The sequence below is a fragment of the Oryx dammah genome, unplaced genomic scaffold, assembly GCF_014754425.2.
Source record: "Oryx dammah isolate SB20612 unplaced genomic scaffold, SCBI_Odam_1.1 HiC_scaffold_1, whole genome shotgun sequence".
NCBI classification, from domain to species: Eukaryota; Metazoa; Chordata; class Mammalia; order Artiodactyla; family Bovidae; genus Oryx; species Oryx dammah.
The window spans coordinates 39312782-39336201 of NW_024070185.1; the positions used below are offsets into that span (position 1 = coordinate 39312782).

At 43.2% G+C, this 23420-nt stretch overlaps 1 protein-coding gene across 1 annotated transcript in view; it reads right to left on the reverse strand.

Moving 5' to 3' along the window:
- Positions 1 to 23420, reverse strand: part of SLC1A1 (solute carrier family 1 member 1) — a 75257-nt gene that overhangs the window by 51132 nt on the left and 705 nt on the right. The gene's annotated exons all lie outside the window — the stretch shown is intronic.

The following is a 23420-nucleotide window of genomic DNA, read 5'->3' on the forward strand; positions in this document are numbered from 1 at the left end:
GATTCATTTCCATTTTGATTGGGTGACAATTTGATGACTTTTCCTTGGGGTGGGAGAGAAGACAAAAACACATGGAGACTCTTTTTTCCTTTTAGTTATCATACTATCAGAACAAAGATTACCAAAGATGTGGCATTTTGTTCAAGCTTTCACTTGGTATGATATGGATGAGATTATCAGATCTGAAGGCCTTACCATCTGGAAAGACCAATTAAAAAACCCATGTGATGCCAGACATGTTTATTAACGGCTCAGAAAGAAGATGATCAATTGAAAGAAAAGTTGTGATTACAGATTGGAGTTCATAGCCCACAAAGGAGATGTATGAGAGCTTATTTTTTAATTACAGGGTGTACAAATCAATCAAAACCACCAACAGAAAACCAGGATTAATCTGAGAACAATATGACCTGACAATCTCTGTAGGAAAAGAAAAATCAAAGTTAGCGGTCACGAATTCATTTGACTAGAGTCCCTGCTGCACAATGTCAGTTTGCTAAACTCTAGGGAGGGTACACTTATGGTTCTGGCCCTCATGTGGTTTCTGGTCTAGGAGAAGATACAAGGCCCTTTGGAAACTTCCACGTGTCGTCCAGGTCTGCGGTTGAGTCTGCTCCAACAGGTACTAGTTGGAGGACCTTAGGGAATCTATTTAACCTCACTAATATGAGGTTAAACCTCTTCACCAGTCAAACAGAGATAACAACAGTTAACTACATTATGTGGTTCCCAGTGTTAGGTGGAATAATAAATTCAGATGATTTAGCTCCGCCCCCTGCAGGAAGGGGTTAGCTGTGACTGAGGAACAACAGAGATAATAGCAGCAAGAAAAGTAGAGAGAACAGAGCTTAGGCTCTCTCTGGTATAAGGAAAAACCAAGCAGGAGTATAATGGAAAGAGGAGTCACGAATGCAGATTTTAATTCCATTTCTACCACATACTTAGCTGTCACTTAATGTCTTTGATTTTGGCCTGTTTCATTGAAGTGCTTGGAGTATATACTTCAACAAAGGTACATCAGAAACGTTGTGAGAACCAAAGGAGAAAATATATGTAGGAAGCACTTTGATCTCAACAAAAGAAATGCATCCTATTTCACAGTGTAGTTACCTTATTATCCTTTATTGTTCCAATTTCCTTGAAGACCACTCAAATTATAGAGCTATTAATGGCGGAAATTGAGGAGGCTTACAGACACACTCCCAGTGGAGGGCTGAATAGAAACTTATTTCAAGCAGGCAGAAGCGCAAGTTTTGTTTATTTCACTCAGCTCTTGACTGTCTTCCAACTAACAAATTATACAAATACCAGTCTTAGAAACATGGTGAGAAAGGGTGAAGATCCTAAGGCAGACAGAATAGAAAGAATGCGACATAAGTTAGATACAACTGGGCCCAAACTCTGCTCATCATTTATTTCCTGGCTCTGGGAAAGAGGGTAAACAATTGCCTCTTTGTGCCTTAGTTTTCTTATCAGACAAGGAATGATAGTTGACTCAGAAACATAGGGTAAGGGTTAAATGGGATAAAGTGTAAAGTGAGAGAGTTCTCTTCTTTCTCCATCTCCCTTCAGGGAGGGTGGACCTTCCCTGTTGCTTCTGCCTTTCTCTTTGGGATGCACAGGGATCAGTTTTAAAAGGTGCCTGTGGAAGCAGAGGAATTGGATATTTTTCACTTTTTGCTGTTGCAAAGAATGAAGGTGATGACTCTTTCATCTGAAAGAAGGCACACACTGCATTGACAGGTGGTTGGTGTTGTAATGGGCCTTGAGGCCTCTATCACCATAGATCCTAAATAATGGAAGACGTCTGCAGATGGAGAGCACAAAGACACTTACAAAACCTATTTAATAAAAGAATAACCTTTTCACCGCTCTGGGAAACAACAGAAACTTTGCCACCTGCTATAAAAATCAAAAAGAGGAACTACTCTGTTCTTAAGAGTGTAAATATATTTTAGTGATTTTTCACAGTTTAAATCAAAGATTGTAAATATCCAAGGACGAGAGTCAGGGAAGAAGTACAAGAAGTAGGCCTGCGGGGCTCCTGACAGCGCCAGTCAAGCACTGTCACAGAAAAGTGAGGGTCCAGGGTGGCCTCATCTTCATTTTTCTTATCGATATGGTTCATTGTGTGAAACCACTCAAGTTTTAAATGTTAACAAAAGCTTAAAGACAATCATTAAACTCAGTGAGGCTGCACCAAATACCTCTTCAAGCCAACTTCCTCTAAAGTTGTCATCTTTCATTCTGGTTTTTCCTCTTAAGACAGTACAGGGACATGATAAAACACAAGAGGGAAAGCCACTGTGATCAGAGGAAGGCAAACACCACAGGGGCCAGGAGATGATTATGATGATCTCATACAGCCTCTGGTTATCTTGAGTGAATCTGGCAAGTATTATCTGACTAGTTTCTCTCTGCACCACAGGCAGAGAGGGCAAAGTGAGGATGCTGCCCCCTGCCATGGAGAACCTACATTCTAGTAGGCAGGACAGGACATGCACAGTGATGACAGCCTAGGAGAGTCTGATGGTCTACAAAGTTTGTAGAAATTCAAAGCTTTCTTGAAATTCTCATTAGGCTGGAATAAGAAAGGGAGAGGTTCAGATGCACCTTCCAAATGAGAATAGGAATTCAAAAGGCAGGTACTAGTGAGGAAGAAGGACAGTGGGAGAAACACCCAAGGACAGAAGAATCAGGGGAAGAAGAAACTAATACTTGTCAAGTCCTCTGTCCTAATCACCTTTACAGTCATCTACTCTAACAAGCCTTCAAAATACAGACAATCTACAGTAGTCCTTGTATTAGTTTAACTAAAGGGGAGTGACTCCAGGAGCCCCTGAAGATACCAAAATCTAAGTCCCCTATAGAAAATGGTGTAGCACAGTGAATTCATACAAGGAAGGTCAGAAAACCTGCCCACAGTCACATGGCCAGCCCCAAGACCAGGTCTGTCTGACCCCAACGCACAGCTCCCTCCATGAAGATGTTATAAGAATGTGTTTGGCCAATGGTCTGGCCGGTGCTCAACAGGTAATTTATAGAGAGCTGAGAAGAGAAACCTAAGTTGGGGCATACCACAAAAGGCCTAGAATACCAAGGAGGAGAATTTATACTTCTCTGACCCTTAGCTCCCTTCATATAAACCAGGTCACTGTGGGGATTAAATGAGATAAACCATGTGTTACACTATAAAGTAGTATACCAAGATTAGCTATTAGTAGAGACAATGAATAGCCACTGAACATGTTTGCATAAGCTGGGCCTGGATTGGTGATAAGGCTGGCTGAGGTATGTAGGGGCTGAGATGTGTAGGATGGATTAGAACAGGGAGATAAGTAGTTAGGAGGCTGTTCTTGGAAAGGAAAGTGAAGCCATGCCAGACTTGGGGGATGGAAAAGCAGCTCCATGACGAGTGGGGAAGAGAGAAGGCTGAAGAAGAATGAGAATCCCAGATCCATGACGTGGGCCAGGGAAAGGTTTAGCTGGATGATATGGTGGTTCCTCACAGAGCTTGGGTGAGAGTATGAATGAGTTTGTTAATTCATCTGTTTCCCAGAGGAAGGAGGAGGTCAAGAGAAGCCATCCTGACTGCCACGTCCCCATCGCAAGCCCTTTCTTACTTCACTTTCTTGCTCAAACTAAACCAACCAGACAGGAGCACAATCTGGCAGGAACCAGTTGACCTGTTATATTCAACTGTCCAGATGTTCAGGCTGTTCTGGGCTGGTGTATACTGGTGTCTTTTGGAGGAAGGGCTCAGCTCTGAAGCCAGATATATCTGATTTGGAACCTTGCTCTTTTGTAGAATCTCAAGTCACTCCCTTTTTCCTTGTGGCAACTCAAAAGGGCAAGTGGGTGAGCCGGAGTACCAGTGTGGTTCTCTAAAAGGATCTGGAACTGAAGGCCACACAGTGACGTGGCTTGAATTCAGAAACATTTTTAGACGGTGGAAAAGAAGTGACTCTAACAACTTGGTAAAGTACTCTTTTAGTTCAGGGAAAACGCCGGACTGGAAGGAGGGAGGAGGATCTAATTCCTTGCCCCATACTAAAATGTATAGCACAGAAGCAATCAGAATGCTGGGTGCCCTGCATGCACTGCCTGGCCTTGCAGGGAGGGAAGGCAAGAGGTTCTGACAGTAGCTGCCTGGTAGGATGGGGGAGAGGATGTTCTATGTGGTCCAAGGGTACATTCTGGCTGGAAAGATACCTCTATTGCCAGGAGGATGGTGTGACTCAGAGAGAGAATTATCAGACTGCAACATCCTAGGGATAAAACCAGATGGATGTTTGGAGGAGCTTAGACAGGCTCAGTAAGCGCTCCATCTCCCTACCTCTGGATGTTCCCCTCCACACTGTTATCAGTGTTTCCCAAGAAGTCTGTATTCTGACCTCTTCATGGGCTGCCCACTCTCCCAGGTGATCCTATAAGCTCTTACAGATCCAATTTCCACCTCTGTGTCCTGGCTCACTCTGTCTCCCAAGTTCCAGGCCTTCAGGGAACCTCTACCTAGTGATATACCTCAACATGGGACCCAACATGGTAAAAAGAAACCTATCTTTCCTTCTCCCAGAAGACTTCTCACTTTTCTTCCTAGTTACCTCGTGGTTTTAAAGTAGGTCCACTAGTTATTTGACACTCTTCCCATCAGGAGGTGGGGTCTTTGTTCCCTTCCCTTAAGCCTGGGCAGGCCTCTGTAATGGCCTTAATAAAGAAAATAGAGCAGAAGTGAGCCGGTATGGACCCTGGGGCCAGGTTAGAAAAGGGATGGCTTCTGATGATACCTCTTCTTGGGATACTCAGTTAAAGGCCTGAGATCCCATCTAAAGAGTCCAGCTATCCTGAAGCTGCCCTGTTGGAGAGACCACACAGGGGAAGGAGGGAGGCGGTGGGGGAGAGAGCGAGCAAGGGAGAGCAAGAGCAAGAGAAAGAAGACAGCTGTTTGAGTCTTTCAGGCAGCAGACACATGAGTGATGGCCCTTTAGTTGATTCCAGCCCAGCCATCATCTCCCTGTGATCACAAAAGAGACCCCAAGTGAGAACTGCTTATTTGAGTCCAATTAATTCCCAGAACCATGTGGGGTAATAGTATGGTTGTTATTTTAATCCACTAAGTCTGGGAGTAACTGGTTACATACAAATAGACACCTGATAGATAGAGTTCCCTATCTCCCTAAACTGTGTTGTCATCACAGATGTTTTTTGGAGGGTTGTGTAGGTTATGATCAGGTGCTGGTCTAAGCACAATTAACTCTAACTGATTTTCACAACTCTGTGACATAACTCACCGAGAGGGTGAGAGACTGAGGCACAAGGAAGTGAAGTTGCTTGCCCAGGAAGTAAGAAGTAAGTGACCCAGCTGAGATACCAAAGCAGCCTGGGTCCAAAGTGGTGCACTTTGGGGACATTCTAGATGACTTAGCATCCCATCCCAGGTCCACATTGAACGGTCACAAAGTTCTGTTGATTCTACTGACTAAACAGCTCTCAAATCTGTCTATCTCCTTTCCATCTGCACCGATATGGACTTGGTTCAGGTCAGCCTCATTTCTCACCAAGACTATTTCATCATCTTTCTAACACCTCTCTGCTTCTGGTCTTATCTCTTCTAAATTCACCTTCTATACCAAAGCCAGAATGATCTTTCTAAGATGCAATCTGGCTGAGTCACTTTTCTGCTTAATGCCCTTTCATGGTTTGCCATCACAGGCTGGCACCCAAGCTCCTTGGTCCTGCCCTGCCTCAAGCCCCACCCCACTGTTTCGGTTCTACCCAGTTCCCAGGTCTCTGAGCCTGTGCACACTGCTCCCTCAGTTTTCCTACTTGACTTGTTGACCATCGCAGCCACTTCAAATCTCAGCTCAAAGCTGTCTGGAAAGCCCTCCTAAACTCCTTTGTGTGACATGTGTGTTCACATAACCAGGAAGGAACTGGCTGGCCCTGTAGATGAGAAGTAAAAAAGATCTATCTTCCACACCCCAAAGTACCAAAAACAATTAAATCAGATATCCTCCATGGAGAGTAGGGCAGCAACAGTCCAACGGAGGCTTTGCTTTTCATAGGAATGAAGACACCAGAAAGGAGGAATTCTGTGCACTGTTAAACACAGAACACCTCTTGAAACACTGGATCTGTTTGTACCAGCCAGACTCTTAAAGGTGTGTGTGTGCGTGTGTATTTATTATACAGCAAAGTTGACTTTTATTGTACAGTCCCATGACTTTTAACATGTGTTAAAATTCTTACAACCACCATCAAACTTAGGATGTGGGTATAGAACAGTTCCTTCACTCCAAAGAACTCCCTCATGCTATACCTTTATAGCGATACATAAATACAGACACACACACACACCCTGAGCTTAACCTCTGGCAATCTCTAATTTGTTCTCCATGTTTTTTTTCTTTTTGAGAATGTCTTATATATAAAGTTATACTCTACACAGCCCTTTAATACTGGTAACTCTCACTGATTATAATGCCTTTGTGATTCATCTATGTTTTGTGCCTATCAATAATATGCTCCTTTTTCTTGCTGAATGGATCACACTTTATAGGTGGACAGAATTTTTTCATTCGTTGAAGGATATCTGGGTTGCTTCCTGTTTTGGGGTGATTATGAATAAGAGCTGCTATAAACATTGTGATCAAGTTTTCACCTGAACATAGTTTTTTCTCTTTCTAGGACATATATACCCAGGAGTGAGATTGCTGGGTCATATGGTAAGTATATATTTAACTTCTAGTGTTAGTTGCTCAGTCATGTCCAACTCTTTGTAACCCCATGGACTGTAGCCCGCCAAACTCCTCTGTCCCTGGAATTCTCCAGGCAAGAATGCTGGAGTGGGTCACCATTCCCTTCTCCAGGGAACCCAGGGATCAAACCTGGGTCTCCTGCATTGGCAGGCAGATTCTTTACCATTTGAGCCACAGGAAACTGCCAAACTGTTTTTTTATACTAGCTATACCATTTTACTTTCCCATCAGCAATGTTTAAGAGGACAAGTTTCTCTGTGTCTTCATCAACACTGAGTATCGATGGCATCAGCATCAAGGCATGTAGTGGCCTCTCACTGTATTTTTTTAATTTCCAATTTCACTTATACACATTATGAGATGATTACTACAGTAAGCTTAGTGAACATCCATCATTTCATACAGATACAAAATTTAGTGAACAGAAAATTCTTTTCACTGTCTCACTGTGATTTTCATTTACATTTCCCTAATGGCCAAAAATGCGGAACAGCTTTTTCTGGGTTTACATTCCAGCCTCTTCGGTAAAGTGTCTGTTTTTTAAAGTTGGATTGTTTTCTCACTATTGAGTTTAGAGAGTTCTTATTATGTTCCCAATAAACGTTCAGGTATACTGGTTATATGATCCACAATTATTTTTTCCTAGTGTGTAGACTGTTCAATCTCTTTCCCCTCACCCAGCTTTACTGAAATATAACCAATTTAAAATTGCACATACTTAAGGTGTACAACTTTATGATTTGTTGTGTTCATTCTTTTCACAGTGTCTTTCATAGAACAAAGTTTTTTTTTTATAAACGCCAATTTATCAATTTTTTTCTTTTCAGTTTGGTCAGAGTATCTAAGAACTCTTTCCTGTGGGTCACAATGATTCTGAGAATTCTATACTTTTTTCTTCTTTTAGATCTCTGTTCCATGGTTGAGTTAATTTTGTATAACATTGTATAACATAGGTAAAGGTTCTTTTTTTTTTGCATATGAATGTCTAGTTGTTCTGATACCATTTGCTGAAAAGACTCTTCTTTCGTCTTTGTCAAGAATCAATTGGGCATATTTGTATGGGTCTACTTCTGGAATTTATATTCTGTTTTATATCTCTGTGTCTATCCCTTCACCAAACTACAATGTCTTGATGCTTGTCTTGAAATAGGATAGTGTAATTCTTCCAACTTTCTTTTTTGAAATTGTTTTTGTTATTCCTTTGCTTTTCCCTGTAAGTATAGATGTCTGATATATCTAATAAAAGTACTTCTGAGATTTTTAACTCAAATTACATTAAAGCTATAAGCCGATTTGAGAAGAACTGACATAATCATTATGATGTATCTTCCAATCTATGAACAGGTATGTCTGTTTATTTAAGTCTATAATTTCTTTCATCAGTGACCTGTAATGTTCAACTGTAGATCTCATTCACACATTTCATTAGATATATAAGCTATTTCAAATAATATTAAGCCCCATCTCCAATTGTACATTATTAGTATATAGAAATAACAAATTTGTGAGGGTATATTATTTTTGTATCTTGCAACCTTGCTAAATCACTTACTAGTTTTAGGAGTTATTCTATAGGTTCCTTGGGATTTCCTTTGTAGAAAGTCATGCCATTGTTGACAGGTAAGTTTTGTTTCTCTCCAATCTAGTTCATCATTTCTTTTTCTTACTGTATCATTGTCCTGGATCAGGCTTCCACTGAGATACTGAATAGAAGTGTTTAAGAGTGAACATCCTTGCACTATTCCTGATATTTTTAAGGGGAAAGCATTCAGACTTTCATTGCTAAATGTGACACTAGCAATAGGTTAGGTTTGGGGGTTGTTTTCTTACAATTCTTAAGGGTTTAAAGCAAAAATTCAGTTGTGGTCCCTGTATACTTTTCTTTCTCCTCTCTCAGGCTTTAGAGTAGTCTGTGCTGTGTGTGTGCTCAGTTCTGTCCAACTCTTCGTGACCCCGTGGACTGTAGCCCGCCAGGCTTCTCTGTCCCTGGGATTTTCCAGGTAAGAATACTGGAGTGGGTTGCCATTTCTTCCTCCAGGGGATCTTCCCAACCCAGGGATCGAATCCGAGACCCTGCATGGCAGCAGATTCTTTACCACTGAGCCACCTGGGAAGCCCTTAAAGTAGTTTATGACTCAATTATTTTCAAAGTATGTGGTTATTAGCTAAACAACTTCAAATGTTTCTGTAATGCTATGAATTCAATAAAACTTAGCTATGAGTACACACTGAGGGCATTTATGAAATAGTTCAGGAGCATAATAGATAAAAGGTAAAACATTTGTTGTAATTACCACTCAATGTCCATTGTCCCTGCTATTAACAACATACCTCCTCATTCTCAGTCTGTTTTAGGTCCAGTTCAAGCTATAATAATTCAGAAGTTGGGGGAAGAGGGTGGGATAAAGAAGTGGCTTTGGCCTGGTCCATCAGACAATCACGTTCCCTTAGTCCCAAGGCTGATTATGGAATGGTCCTATAACCCAACTAAAGCCCCAGAGTCTGGTCTCAACAGATAGAAACTTTTCTGCTGAGTGTGAAGCAGGGAAATGGAAACCCTGAACTGTGCTGGCAGCTGTCTCATCACCAATGGGAGCATCTCACCTGAGAGTGAAAATAACCGAAGAGTGCAGAGACCGTACATAAAAAGAGAACAGGACAGAATGATATTTTTTGGACTCTTGAATCTAGCTAAACCTGAAACCAGTTACCATCTCTGAGCTCTTAAATTATTTGAGCCATAAATTCTATGCCTCACTCTCTACTTTTTTGGCTTAAGCCTGTTCAACCTGGATTTTCTGTCCCTTCCAAGTAGAAGAGTGGGGAGACAGAACGTGTCTCTGATATTCTGGGTGCGATCTCTCTCAATCACATTTGCCTTCTTTGCATGAAAGAAAGGCTGGCTCACATGAGGGCAAGGTCTTCTAGTTGTGGAAGCCATGGGATGGGCTGGTGGGATAGGAAGAGGCAGCAGAATGGTCATGTTGGTACATGGATGCAGGCTGGTACACAGACGTAGGACACTAGTACACGGATGCAGGATGCTGGTACATGGTGACAGAAGATGCGGGAGTCCTTATACCACTTACTTCTCCAAATGCCCACAGCAGGGCCTCCAGGATCACCAGACATCATCAGACTAACTTCTCTCCCATCATTTATAGACCTTGATAACGGTGTCCCAAGAAAACCTGTTGGCATGGCATTCAGTGCTGTGTGGCTCTGTGCTGGTTATTCTCCCTCTGTCCTTTAGATTTACCTCTTGTCCTTTTTTCACCCTGCTTCGTGTCCCAGGGGGCTGAGTACAACTATAAGTGCATGATAATTGCTATTTAGTGCATATGACCAGGAAGCCACTGCATTACGTAGTTTTTACTCATTAAACCTGATTATGAAAGGCAGGAAAAAATAGTTGAGACACTGTACCATTAGCAGAGTATGAAAACTGGGTCACAGGAATGTGGGTACAAATTCTGCCACATTGTCCCAGCGCCACTGAACCCAGAGAAGCATCATAAATGTGGCCTCTCCAGAAACTGACGATGGCTACGTAATGTACACTTGAAAAGTTAGGCGCCTGCTTCCTACACCTCAGGACTTCTCCCAGGCTTCTGGGAGCCCTTGATTCCAAAGAGTCCCTTGAGTTCAAGTGAGGATAAGTTTGGCTATAGGGCCAGTCCACAGGAGTCCAGTCTCTACAGCAAGCATTCAGCCGGCTTAGAGACCCAGTTTGCTCTCATCTAGGAACAACCAAAACAAACAACAACCAGACTGTCCCTCCCCCCAAAAGGTGGGATAGTCCCACACATGTGTTTTGCCGTTACTTCCTGAGATATAGACCTCTGACTTGACCCGTGGGTTCTGGTCTGCTTTATTCTTCCATTTTCTACCTATGGTCAACTTTATTTTTCTTCCTCCCCACCCCCCCAATCGCCCTCTTAAAATGGTTCTTATCTGCTAAACTCATGGGTGATTCTACTATCAGCTTTTTTATACATTTCTGTGAAAGATCTTGATCTACCTTGTGGTCGTACTCCACTCTTTCCCCACCTTGGCACCTGGGTAAATACTCGGCCTCCAAGTCCTTGAAGGAATGACAAGCCTCCTCACCCCGACATACACAGTTTGGAGAGGCCCTGGAATCCTCTGCTTAAAGGACACACCTTTTCCCTCAGGTTCTATGTCAGATTTTTTGGGAACCCTACCTCTTCACAATAACCAGTTTTACAACTCCCAGAAACACCTTCTTGCTTCATTACACAATCTTAGAAGGCTTCTTCCCAGGTGTAAAAGAAATCTGACTGTCTACCCCACAGCAGGGTTTAGGTAGGGGCAACTTGAGAGCAGGAAAAGAGATGGGCCTCTGCCTGAGAAAGAAGGGAGCCAGTCATCCTGGATTTTCTAGACCTGTCAGAATCCTGGAATTACCACCATGATGAACCCTGCACCCAGAATGCTAAGTCTAAGCAACCAGGGCTCTCCACCTTTCTCAGCCCATTCCTCACCTCCACTTCAAAAATCTGTGTCACCCGCCTATTTTCACCATGCGCCTGCCTGCTAACGGTTTACCCTTCTCTCCCAACTCCTGTGAAGCCGCAACTCGGACCTCTCCTTCTCCACTCCCAGAAGCACTGCAGAAATATTTGCTTTTATCTTCATACGAGTTGAAGTGTATTTGAAGAATTTTATTATATTTCTTAAATTAAAATGAAAGTGGTACCCAGTATTGAAAGTTTGGTCAGGAATCTCTGTTTCTAAATACTTCAGATACTTCTCTTAATCCTCACTGGTAGAAAAAAGGCAAAGACAGACAAGCTTATTTATTATTTTACATTACTCATGTATAGAATATTAAACATGTTATATAGCCACAAAAAGGGGCCCAGATGCCCTTTCCCAGGAGATGAGAGTAGGGCCCCAGAAAACACATACAGATAACATTGTCTTCTAGTGTTTTCAAGGAATAATACTGTAACCAGGACCCATGTTTTACCATTTGCCTGCCTCCCTTTTTATTTCTGGGAAACAATAACAAACATTTATAAGATACTTTTATAAAGAAGTACTTCACATGTCTTAGCTCATTTGATAACAATATATTAGATTTAAGGCCTAACTGCTGCTGCTGCTAAGTTGCTTCAGTCGTGTCTGACTCTGTGCGACCCCATAGATGGCAGCCCACCAGGCTCCCCTGTCCCTGGGATTCTTCAGGCAAGAATACTGGAGTGGGTTGCCATTTCCTTCTTCAATGCATGAAAGTAAAAAGTGAAAGTGAAGTTGCTCAGTCATGTCCGACTCTTAGCGACCCCATGGACTGCAGCCTACCAGGCTCCCCGCCCATGGGATTTTCCTGGCAAGAGTACTGGAGTGGGGTGCCATCGCCTTCTCCTTAAGGCCTAGAGATGGGTGTAAATGCATTTAAGATGACCATCAAGAGACAAAAAAAAAAAAAAAAAGAAAGAAAGAAAACCATGGTTGAGTATGATCTTTCACAGTAATCCTAGAGGGCTTTGTTTACTTCTGGAATCTTGGAATGTTTTATGTTTGTGAGGATCTTGAGTCTCCTTTCTCAGTATTGCCCTCATGAACGCATGTTCCAGGGCATGAGGAGAGTCTGTAAAAGGGGAGAAAGACTATCTGAGCAAAAAGTCATAGCTGCAAACCTCACTTACTGCCATCTACCAACCCTCTTCCCTAGAACACAGATCCCTGAGCAGGATTCACAAAGCGGTGAGCAATGCTTCAGGAAACTGCAGGATCTTGATCTTGGATTCAATAAATCCAGCGTCCTATGGTTACTCACTTGCAGTTAAAAAAGCAGCCAAACCTTACCCAATCATTTCCACATAAAAACAATAAACGTAAACTTGTTTTCTTCTCACAAAATAAACAAGCTAGTTAGAGGTTACTGGCAAACGCTTCTATTCAATGCAAGTGGCAAATGCAGTTACAGAGGAGATCTGGACATTTTTCTCAAGGTCTGTGGGCTCTGCACAGGCAATGGGATCTCCACCTCTGTTATGTGGAACTCAGAAGCTCCCCTATGTAATGAAACCTCAGGAAATTCTCTGGGTGTAAGAAAGAAATCAAGGAAGAAGCAGCAGAAATGGGGCAAATCTTCTTTGTCTCCTAATTGACAATTAACTTTTACTAACAAAAAAGTAAAAACTCATCTTCAAAATCTTTAACAACCAAGTCTAGCATTTGTCCAAGCTGTTCAAGCTCAAGGTCTACTGGAACAGGAAGCACAGTCAGGCTAATTAATATCTTATCATAGAAATAATCTCCAGACAGGAATGGGGGAATTTGGACAATGATGTGAAAAGATGCATGAAAGGGGAGACCTAGGAAAAAAAAGTTCATTAAAAGACATAGGAGGTACTAAATACAACATTCAACAAGGCTCTACCATCCAAGGGTGATTCAGCTCCACGCCATGGCCCAACTTTAGGAAGCTGCATGGATCTTCCAATCTAATTCTGTCCAGTTTCAGGATTGTATGGAACTATTATTTGGTCTAGTTAGCCCAAAGAATTCTCTAAAGATGAGGCAGGCTCTGGTTTCTTGAGGTCAGAACTTCCTCAGGGTAGAAAGGTGCTGTTCATTCCAAGAGTTCCAGGGTCATGCTGAGTTCACACTAAAGTGGTCTCAGCACCACTGGTGACCACATGTGCTCTTCTGAGGCCCCCAAACTAGGAGGAAGGTATATTTCAGATGACTACGGCTTGGATGAGTTCCCCAGAGTCTCCACTCAAAAACTCATATACAGCTGACTGGGAAACTAGGGGATCAATGGTTCATCAAGGCTTGATCTCTCTCAATTCCACCTCTTCTTTGAAGGCCCAAGGCACATTGAGGCTTTCTTGCAGCGTTTACCACACTTAGGCTCATGTCAATGATTTCTGTGCACATACTGCCTCTGACAGACTAAAACGAAACAGACGCCAACTCTGCATGTCTTGCCAGTTAACATCAATACTTCTTCAATTTAAATTAATTGCTAAGTGAAGACATCTTCCCAGCAATGAACAACACTTTTCGTCTGAACTGCCAGTTCCCTTTGATTAACAGCAGTTGCCTAGAGAATAGTTTTGAGGATTCCAAGGCCATCACAAAGCTCCAGGGTAAAGAGGGTTGTAATCAGCTAGTGCTGCCTGCCATGGGACAGGACTGGAAGCAGTGGCTCAAATACAGTACAATTTGGGAATATAAATTAAGCAATATAATAGCACAGAGAAGGGAAATCATCTCTGATTGGCAGTCAGAGAAGTCTATACGATAAAAGTGTAAAATGAGATCCACCATCAAGGATGGGTAGAACAACAGTGGGTGAAACACAATGAGCAGAAGCGGTAGGACAGAGCATTATACATCCTGGGAAAGTAACTTTTAGACAAGCTCAACTAGAGTAACTTCAAACAGAAAATTCATGTGGAAGAGGAGTAAGGGAAAGGACTAAACACTGTAGGATGCCTCAGGTTCAAAGACATAATAAAGAAAAGCCAAGAGACAGACAAGAGATGCAGTAAGGAGGAGGCTACTAGGCTTTATTTAGCTATTGTACAAGAGTGAAGTCTGTAAGGATGCTTTGAACTATAATTTGGGTGTATCCAAGTTTTCTAGGAAGCAGTCTTACTTAATGGTTAATAACCACAGTTTTGGAGTCAGTTCTGGGTGCAAATCCCAGTTCTGAGTGTGACCTCAGTCATGTGACTTAAGCCTTGTACATTTCAGTCTCCTTTTCTGTAAAATAAGTATAGGGTCAATTGGGAAATAATGTGCATTAAAGTCATAATAAACCCTCCATAAGTATTACCAATTAGACTCGGCTACCCACAAGAAAAATAAATTGTCAAAGGAGAAACTGTATCTCCCTCATTGCTTCATAATTTGGGAAATCTCATATGAAATTTGTAAAGTGGTTAAGTGGCTCAGAAAATAATTAAGTATATGAAATAGGCACAGAATCAGTTTATTTTCCAGTAATGCTTGGAAGCTTGGAGATTAGGCTTTCTGTGGTTAGGCATTTTTGATGATGGTCCATTTATTTTGTTGTTGAATTAATTCTTTACTGAATTATAAGTAACTAGATAATTATTAAGCAATACAACAGTGGTAGAAGAATAATTTAATTTTATAATCTCATTCAAGATTCTCATCTAAGGGTTTCCTCCTTAGTCAAGTAAGTGCAGTTTTAACCCCCTGAGAAAAGCAAGTCCAAATTGTTATCTCAATGCAGCTGTAAAAATGAACACACAGTGCAGACCCTCACTGAGGTCACACCTGAACAGAAGTTCCACTCCCCAAAGCCACCACTTTGCTTCAATAGGTCGACCTAGCAGAGTCACACGACGCTGGTATCAGGACCTTTCCTGGACACAGGAAAATCTGCTGTGACAACTGTCCTGCCTGTGGACCCAGTTATGGACTCTGTGACCAAGAAGGGCCCTGGGGACAAAGACCTCAGCCTAAGCATGGAGGGGCTGGTGGGAGGGTTTTGCTTCCTCAGTGCTGGTTCTAGGTCTTGTGGTGTAGAATAAGGCATAACTTCCTCTCTGTCCTGACGGAGTAGGGACCATGGCCCAGAGCTCACCCAGCTGGGGCTGGGCCTGGGAGGGAAATCACCCAGGACACACAGCATGAAGGGTCTATGAGCTGGGACGAAGTCTGCCCATCCCGGAAAGCGCAGGAGTATTTGCTGGAAAGGAAATATTCTACCTCTGGTAATGGAACAGGCAGTCAGCAGATATTTTTCAAACACAGGGTAGTAACATTGCTGGCAATGAGTGAGTCACTGAAACACTTCCTTTCCATTAACAGAGGTGTTACTGTGGAGCTTACTAATTACAACAGAGCCCTCTTTGTCGCCGATTTGGGTCTGTTTCCTCAGCAAGTATAATGAATTAGCTCCTTCGAAATCTATCTGCTGGGCTAAACTATAGCTCCAAAGTGAATTATTGGCTTAGTAGTAACTGTCTCCAATATTGTCTTCTATTAGATGTATGTTGAACATTCAAAATAGGAAAGGCTTGCTACTTTAACACACGCTGCTTCAGAGGAGTCTAAGTGGGCCACTCGGTGTTATCTAAGATGAGTTCATTTTCTTCAAGAGTACTCCAGTCCCCACAGTATCTGTGACCCCAGATCTCCAGAGACATTAACACGGGGGAGACCTGCAGCTCCTCAGGTGGACAGAGCTGCCTGGCATCAGGCCAGCATGTCACTGACTCCCTACAGGACAGCTACTTCCAGTCTCAGCTCTATTAAAGGTAATCACAGCTCCTCCCAAGTAATTAACGTGGAAAGTTCTCTCTTTATAAGCAAGTGCTCATCTGAGTGTGTATATGCTCTCCGATTGCTAATTCCTAATCCCATTTATTTGTACCTTGTCTGTGCAACCCAGGGTTTTCTTCCATCTGAGCAACTATATGAGTGCCACCAAATCCAGACTTGGCATGTGATAGCTTTCTACATCTTGTGTGATCATTTTAAGCTTCCTTTATTTCTTATGCCCACTGCTCAAATTTTTGACAGATGGTAAGTTTGATCAACTAAAAAAATCACAATCTTTTCAGTGATTCTACAACTCTGGTGGATTCTGATTTGGTTCCAAAACTGAAACCAAACCAGGCATAGGTATTCAAAGCCCAAAACGGTTTCCCTAATTCTTCCATATATGAAAGTGGGATCTAGTCAGCTAAAGGATTGCTTCCCCAATATACTTAAGCAAATACGTGCAAGACACACATTCCTGTATAGAAACAATATAAGTGTTTAGACCTCATATTACTGTTGTAATGAATAATTTAAAGCTGACATAGAACATTACCTTGGTAACAGTTCCACACACAATTTACATTATTATATCCCAAGTCACAGATGTGGAACAACTGATTCAACATCAAGGTCATTTTATCCTCTAGTAATGACTGTGTGTACGTGTGTTAAATCGCTTTGGTTGTGTCCAACTCTTTGTGACGCTATGGACCATAGCCCGCCAGGCTCCTCTGTCCATGGGATTCTCCTGGCAAGAATACTGGAGTGGGTTGCCATGTCCTCCTCCAGGGGATCTTCCCCACCCAGGGATTGAACCTGAACCTGCATCTCCTTCAACCCCTGCGTTGCAGGCGCATTCTTCACCACTGAGCCATCAGGGAAGCCGGCAATGACCTTAACTCTTCCTAAGTTCCCCAAGAAGAGTTCCTCTGACTCTGAGCAATGAACTGAGGAATGGCTACACAAGCATAGAGCTAAAGGATCTTAAATCTAGAAGGAACTTCAGTGATCTGACCTGGGGTCAACAAGTGTGCAGCACACGTCCCACCGTTTCCTGATCCTAAGCCCTTGGCAGACATCGGTAGTCAAGTTCAGAACTTTTGTTTCCAATGCTTTCTCAACAAAATATCACTTCAGACAGTCAGCTACCTATACATGGGAGTTGGCACATCAGTGAAATCTTTGTTCTCTTCCAGCTAATCCAATCCTCTCTTCCTTCTGATAAGAAGGGTAATAGGAATGTTTCTGCCCTCTAGGGGTCTATAACCTAGTTGTGAGGCAGAAAAGTGAACATACTTGTTAGGTATGTATAATACTGTTAATCTGTCTTAGTGATGCAAATCACAGGAGGCTGAAGCAGGCAGAGAAGAATGTATGATGGAATTCAAGCTTAGGTTTGGGCTAATTGACTCATTCAATAAACAAAGATAACCTCTTACTATCTCCCTGGGTCATAAATGACTCAACAATTCAACAAATGTATTGAGCACACCAGGCATTGTGACAGGTGGTGTGGATATAGTGAGGGGCAGCCAGAATTCCTTCCCTCAAGGGCTCTTCAAGGGTCAGTGGAGAGGGCAAATATGAGCAAATACTCTACTTGGACTTCCCTGTAGCTCAGACGGTAAAGCGTCTGCCTACAATGCGGGAGACCTGGGTTCGGTCCCTGGGTTGGGAAGATCCCCTGGCGAAGGAAATGACAATCCACTTCAGTACTCTTACCTGGAAAATCCCATGGACAGGGGAGCCTGGTAGGCTATAGTCCATGGGGTCGCAAAGAGTCAGATACGACTGAGTGACTTCACTTTCACTTTCTTTCCAACTACAGGGCAACAAAGAGCAAGTTGATATCGGTTCTGTGCAGTGGGAAGGCATGATAGTTCTCCAAGCTGCTGCCCCAGCCAGGACTCCCTCTCCTGCTAGAGCTCACCACCTCCTTGTTCCAAGGACCGAATCTAGTCACGGAGTGTCAGGTCAACCTGCCGAACACCTCGCAGAGCCATCTTTTCCTTTCTACTCCCACTGCTGCTGGCCTGCTGAGGCCCCCAGCTCCCTCTCTACCTGGACCGCAACAGTAATCCCCTGGGCGTTCTGCCCACCTGCAACATTACCCTCCTTGGATCCATTCGCCACATCCATCTGCCTCAAGGGTCTTTTCTGAGCACAGTCCTGACCATGTCACTGCTCAGCTTCATCCCCAGAAGCATGTCTGAACTTATCAGTGTGGCATTCCAATCCCTCTAAGATCCAGCCCCCTGACCTCTGTGGCAGCTTTGTTGTTTTCCCTCATGTACCTCAGTCACACCCTTTGCACCAGTCACACCAAGCCCCTTAGTTCAAAGGTAAGAAGGGCTGACTTTGAAGGTGGAAAGAATAGCAGGGGAGCCTCATGGACCAAGGTGTAAGGGTGATGCGGAGCCTAGAGTGGAGGCCAACCTGGCTAATGAGTCCAGCAAACCCCACAGGAACAGTGTTCCTCCAGGGTATACACTGCAGTTCCGAGAGTCCCTGGAGGCACGCTTCTGCCCCTTCTCAGTCTCACGGGAGAAAGGGGCAACTGCAGCCTAAATTGAACACGACAGAGTCTTCATTCCCTATTTCGACGTGGCACACAGCCAGACCACCGTGATCCCCAAGAGGTTCTGTGAGGACCAGGGAGATGGGGACAAAGACGGAGGACAGCATCCAAAGGAGGGGAAGGGAAAGTAGAGTAAAGCTGGGAATTGCCAGTTGTTATCTGAGTGATCCTGAGCGAGTCCGGCACTGTTCCATGTCTGTTTCCTCATCCACAGAATGGCAAAACAGTAACGCCTACCTTACAGTTGCAATATTTTCTCATTGATTTTTATTAAGCATTTCCTAAGATTTCACTAACCATGACAGAAATGAGATTAGAAAAGTGGCTAATTGCACTAGCCTCCTAAGCTGGTCTCTCTGCTTCCACCCTTGTGTCTGCTCTCTATGGTCTAAGAGCAGCCAGGAGAGCAGATTAAGACGATCAGACCATGTGACTACTCTGCTCAAAACCTTTTAATGGTTTCCCAACGCCAGTAAAAATCAAAGTCCTTATAAGAGCACACACCATCCCATCGCCTCTCCCCTTCCCACTCCACTCCCACGCTCTTCCTCATGCTGGGATCTCCCCAGATATCTGTGCACATGTTCCCTCACTTCTTTCCAGTCTCAACTCAACTGTCACCTTCTCAGCAGGGCCTGGAGGCTCAGTGGTAAAGAATTCACCTGCCAATGCAGGAGATGAAGATCCATCCCTGGGTTGAGAGGGTCCCCTGGAGAAGGAAATGGTAACTCTAGTATTCTTGCCTGGAAAATCCCAGGGAGAGAGGAGCCTGGCAGGTTACAGTCCATGGGAGTACAAAAGGAGTTGGACACAACTTAGCAAGTTAACAGCAGCAGCAGGGCCTTCCCATTCACCCTATTCCAACTATAACCGCCCAGTTCCCCTCCCTGCTTTATGTTGCTCTAGAACACTCTCACCACCCAACGTTCTCTATACTGTAGTTCACCTCTTTATCCGGTTTCCTGTCTACTTGTCTTCACTTCAACATATGCTCCATGAGGACAGGGGTCTTATTTTGTTCACTGTTACGTGCCCTGGCTCTAGAAAAGTCCCTGGCACACAGTAGATGCCTGATATAGATTTGTTGAATGAGCAAATGATTTCAGTGCCAGTTACAGTACTGGTATATTCCAAGGCTGAGCTGATCAGAGGCCCAGCAGCACAGGCTGAAGCACATGAGTTTCATGATAACAAAATATATTCTGAACACTGAGCTGAAGCTGTTCCCCCGCCCCCATCTCAGACTCAGGGGCTTCAGAGACATGCAGAAACACAGCAAGAGAGCTTATGCCACAGCTCAAATTAGCACTGCCAGATATATGCTACAAGAGCCCCAGCGGAGGAGACATGAGGCTGGCTTGGGCAAGGATATTACTAAGAACATGAAGAAACTGTTCTCAGTTTTAGACAATGGAATCTGAATTTATAAATGATTGCTTCCTTTAGTGTGCTGAAGAAAATTATTCAGGAAGAATAAGCTCGTCGGCTCTGTCCTGTAAATAGCAATAGCTATATCCTTTCCTGAAAATCCATAAGCTGGAAATCAGATTTTTCAAACAACTGAAATAAAGCACAACCTGTCTGGATAGAATGATCAGGCTTTATGTCGTGAGTGGGGTGAGGGTTCCATGAGTGCTTTGCCAACATTACACATGCTATGATGATTACCGGCTGACTTGAATTACAATGCACAGAATTCTCACACACTGATTCTGCTTGAACAGAATTCCCACTGAAAGCACAAAAATTCTTCCCTCAGAATTTCTGCCTGTTAAATGAAATGAAAATCATGCTATATGGGGCACAAAACAAAATGATTAAGCCTTTCCATATCCTTTCGAAACAATGAATAGTGAGTGTTCTGGAGGCTGGTGTTCACCTCGACAGAACATGTCATCAAAATACTTGCATCACCCTAAACTCAGAATTCTAGGCTGGACACCAAGCAGGACAGAGAAAGATCATGAGAGACCTTATTTCATAAAAAAATAATAATTTCCTCAGAATCAAGGTATTCAAATCACCTTAAAATGACATTTACTGAGTGCCTGTTATATGCTAGTCATACAAGTAGGTATTTTCACATTATCTTAATCAACTCTAATAGCATAGGAGGGAATGATCTATATCCCTATTTTCCAGATGAGGAAATTGAGGATTCCAGAGAACGAGAGAGAGATTTTGTTTAAATCACAGAGCATGACTGGATCAGAATTCAAATCTAAGACACTTGACTCCAGTCTCTGTTCTCGTCCTACTACACTACGGAAGCAAGGGAAAGGCCTGCAAGAATCGTAATGAATACAGTGAAAATTGTTCCTAATCCCTGGTGGTTCAGACCGTAAAGAATCTTTCTGCAATACAGAAGACCCAAGTTCGATTCCTCGGTTGGGAAGATCCTGGAGAAGGGAATGGCAATCCATTGCAGTACCTGCCTGGAGAATTCCAGGGACAGAGGAATCCATGGGGTCTCAGAGTCAGATGTGACTGAGTGAGTGACACACACACACACACACACACACACACACACACATACAATCAGATTTTACTAAAGGCCTCTCATCTGAAAATCTAAGATGTTATCTCCAGGACCTTGTAGGGTTTAACAGATAGTGAAAGACAGTCACTTTAACAAAGAAAGTCACTTAACTATTCAGTCTCTTTATTTTATGAGTAACAATATAAGGAAATAGTTAGCTTTTAGTATCTCTTTGTCCACAAAAGAAATTAACATTTACACCTAATAAAGATGACCTTTAATTTCATCTCCCCTCACATACTGCCTTGAAAAATCAGAGGCTTTCATCCGGCTGCTAAAAAGTTTTGCCCTTCACTTCAAAAATCAAAATACTTTAAAGTGTCAGGGCTGATGAATTATATATAGCAGGGACAAAATACTTCAGTTTTAATCAGAAGATGATATTCTGTCAGGGTAATAAATTAAACGTTCTTCTTTTTTAAGGTCCACAAGTTGAAAGGTTCAGAAAGGAGGCTACCTGAGAGTGTTTGCCATCTCTGTTATCAATGAAGACTGTTACAAAAATAAACTTACTATCATGGTCAAAAGGGCTTATGGATGGACTTAGCATCTCTGTTCTAAGTTGGTTGCAATTTCACTTCTGGATTTAACCCAGAATGAGTTAGCACAGATGACAGAGACAGAGGTGTGACTTTTGTACTCAAGCTCAGTGCTCCAAAGACTGAAGAAAAGAAAAGGATCCTGGGAAGGGCCTTGTGATGGGTATACTGAGGGTGGTATAGGCCTGACACTTCTCAGACCGAGTTGAAATGCTCAGGACTGCCTGATATTACTCTTTGAGGAGCAAATGTGCTGAAAGACTTCAGTTGAGTACTTACAGATTTAATATTGTGTTTTCCTTTCTGGAGCAAAGTATCTGAATCATGCTCCCAGGGCTTACCCACATTAAAACTGGAAAAAATTGCCCATCTGACACCAAAGGCCCCATCTGCAAAACAGACATGTTATCTCCCTTGACCTGGAAGATGTATATATGTGACAGGTTATGAAGGCCAGGGAACAATTTTCAAAATCTTTGCCAAACCAGCCTTCAGTGAATCAGTAAACTCAACACCAGCATGCCACACGTGGTCAACAGGTGAGTATCTCTGGAAAACCCCACAGCTGAAAAGGCAGGATCATTTCACTTCCACAAGGAATCAGGAGGGAAATGCCAGCCTACGCAAAACCATCCTGAAGAAGGGATTTCACAATTAATTCTGGACTCTTGTCACTAGGAAAACAAAACCATCTCATCTATTTGGCTGCAGAAAAATCACATCACTCTTTTTGAGGAATGTTATTTAAAATGTGATGGGCCAGGATAGCCCTTTCCTTAGAGCCACGTGACTCTTCTTGGGGGAAACAGAGCTAAGTAGTCAAGACTTGCTCCTCTGTTTCTCTCTTTTCCTCCCACAGATAGCCTCTGCTAAAGTAATTCCACGATGTTATTTATTTACTAGAAACCTGACTTTGCGCAAGGATCTAGAGGAGCAAATCCGACCCTGAGGATCGCGTTAACTTCCACAGACGTTTTTGGGGCGGGGCACCAAGAGAGAAAGCAGGTGACACCAAATATTCTGAGATCGAGAAGCAGCAGCTGGAGAGAAATGTGCTTGGGGTTGGGAGAGGCACAGGCTACCCCTCCTCCCAGCTCCAGTTTCCAAATGGAAGGTGAGGACTTCAAAGGAGCCTCACCTGCTGGGTGTCCCCACCTGGGCCAGGTCTTGGAGGAAAGGAGACAGTCTTGGCTCCAACACCAAAGAGGAACATCCCAAGGCCCAAGTTGTAAAACAGACAACCTGGCAGAAATTCAGAGTCTAAACTGGAATAACTCATACCTCTGAGCAATGGCTCAGACATTCACCTGATCCAGTGATGTGTCAGGAATAAATCACTTAAATACACCTTGTTTAAAAACAAGCAAATATGACTTAAATATTACTTTCAATAGAAAAGAAATGTGGCGAGCAGGGGAGCTCAAGGAGGCGACCTCGGTAGGTTTGCAGGGTGGAAAGGGAGAAATCTGATAGGTCTCGCTTCCCCTAGACTTCCTGCGGGCCATCACTGCACATCCCTAAATTCAAGCACAAATCTGGCGGGTTTTCCGTGCCTGGGTGCGGGCAGCGGCTCGCCGCCGCGTGGGCAGGCACCTTTCCAGGCACTGACTAGGAAGAGTGACCGACTGTAACATCCACACTCTCCCTCCCGCCGGGGACCGGACCATTCCTGAGGTTAAGATGCCTCTTCCAGTTCAACCGCAAACCATCATCCACACTCGCTCTGTCCG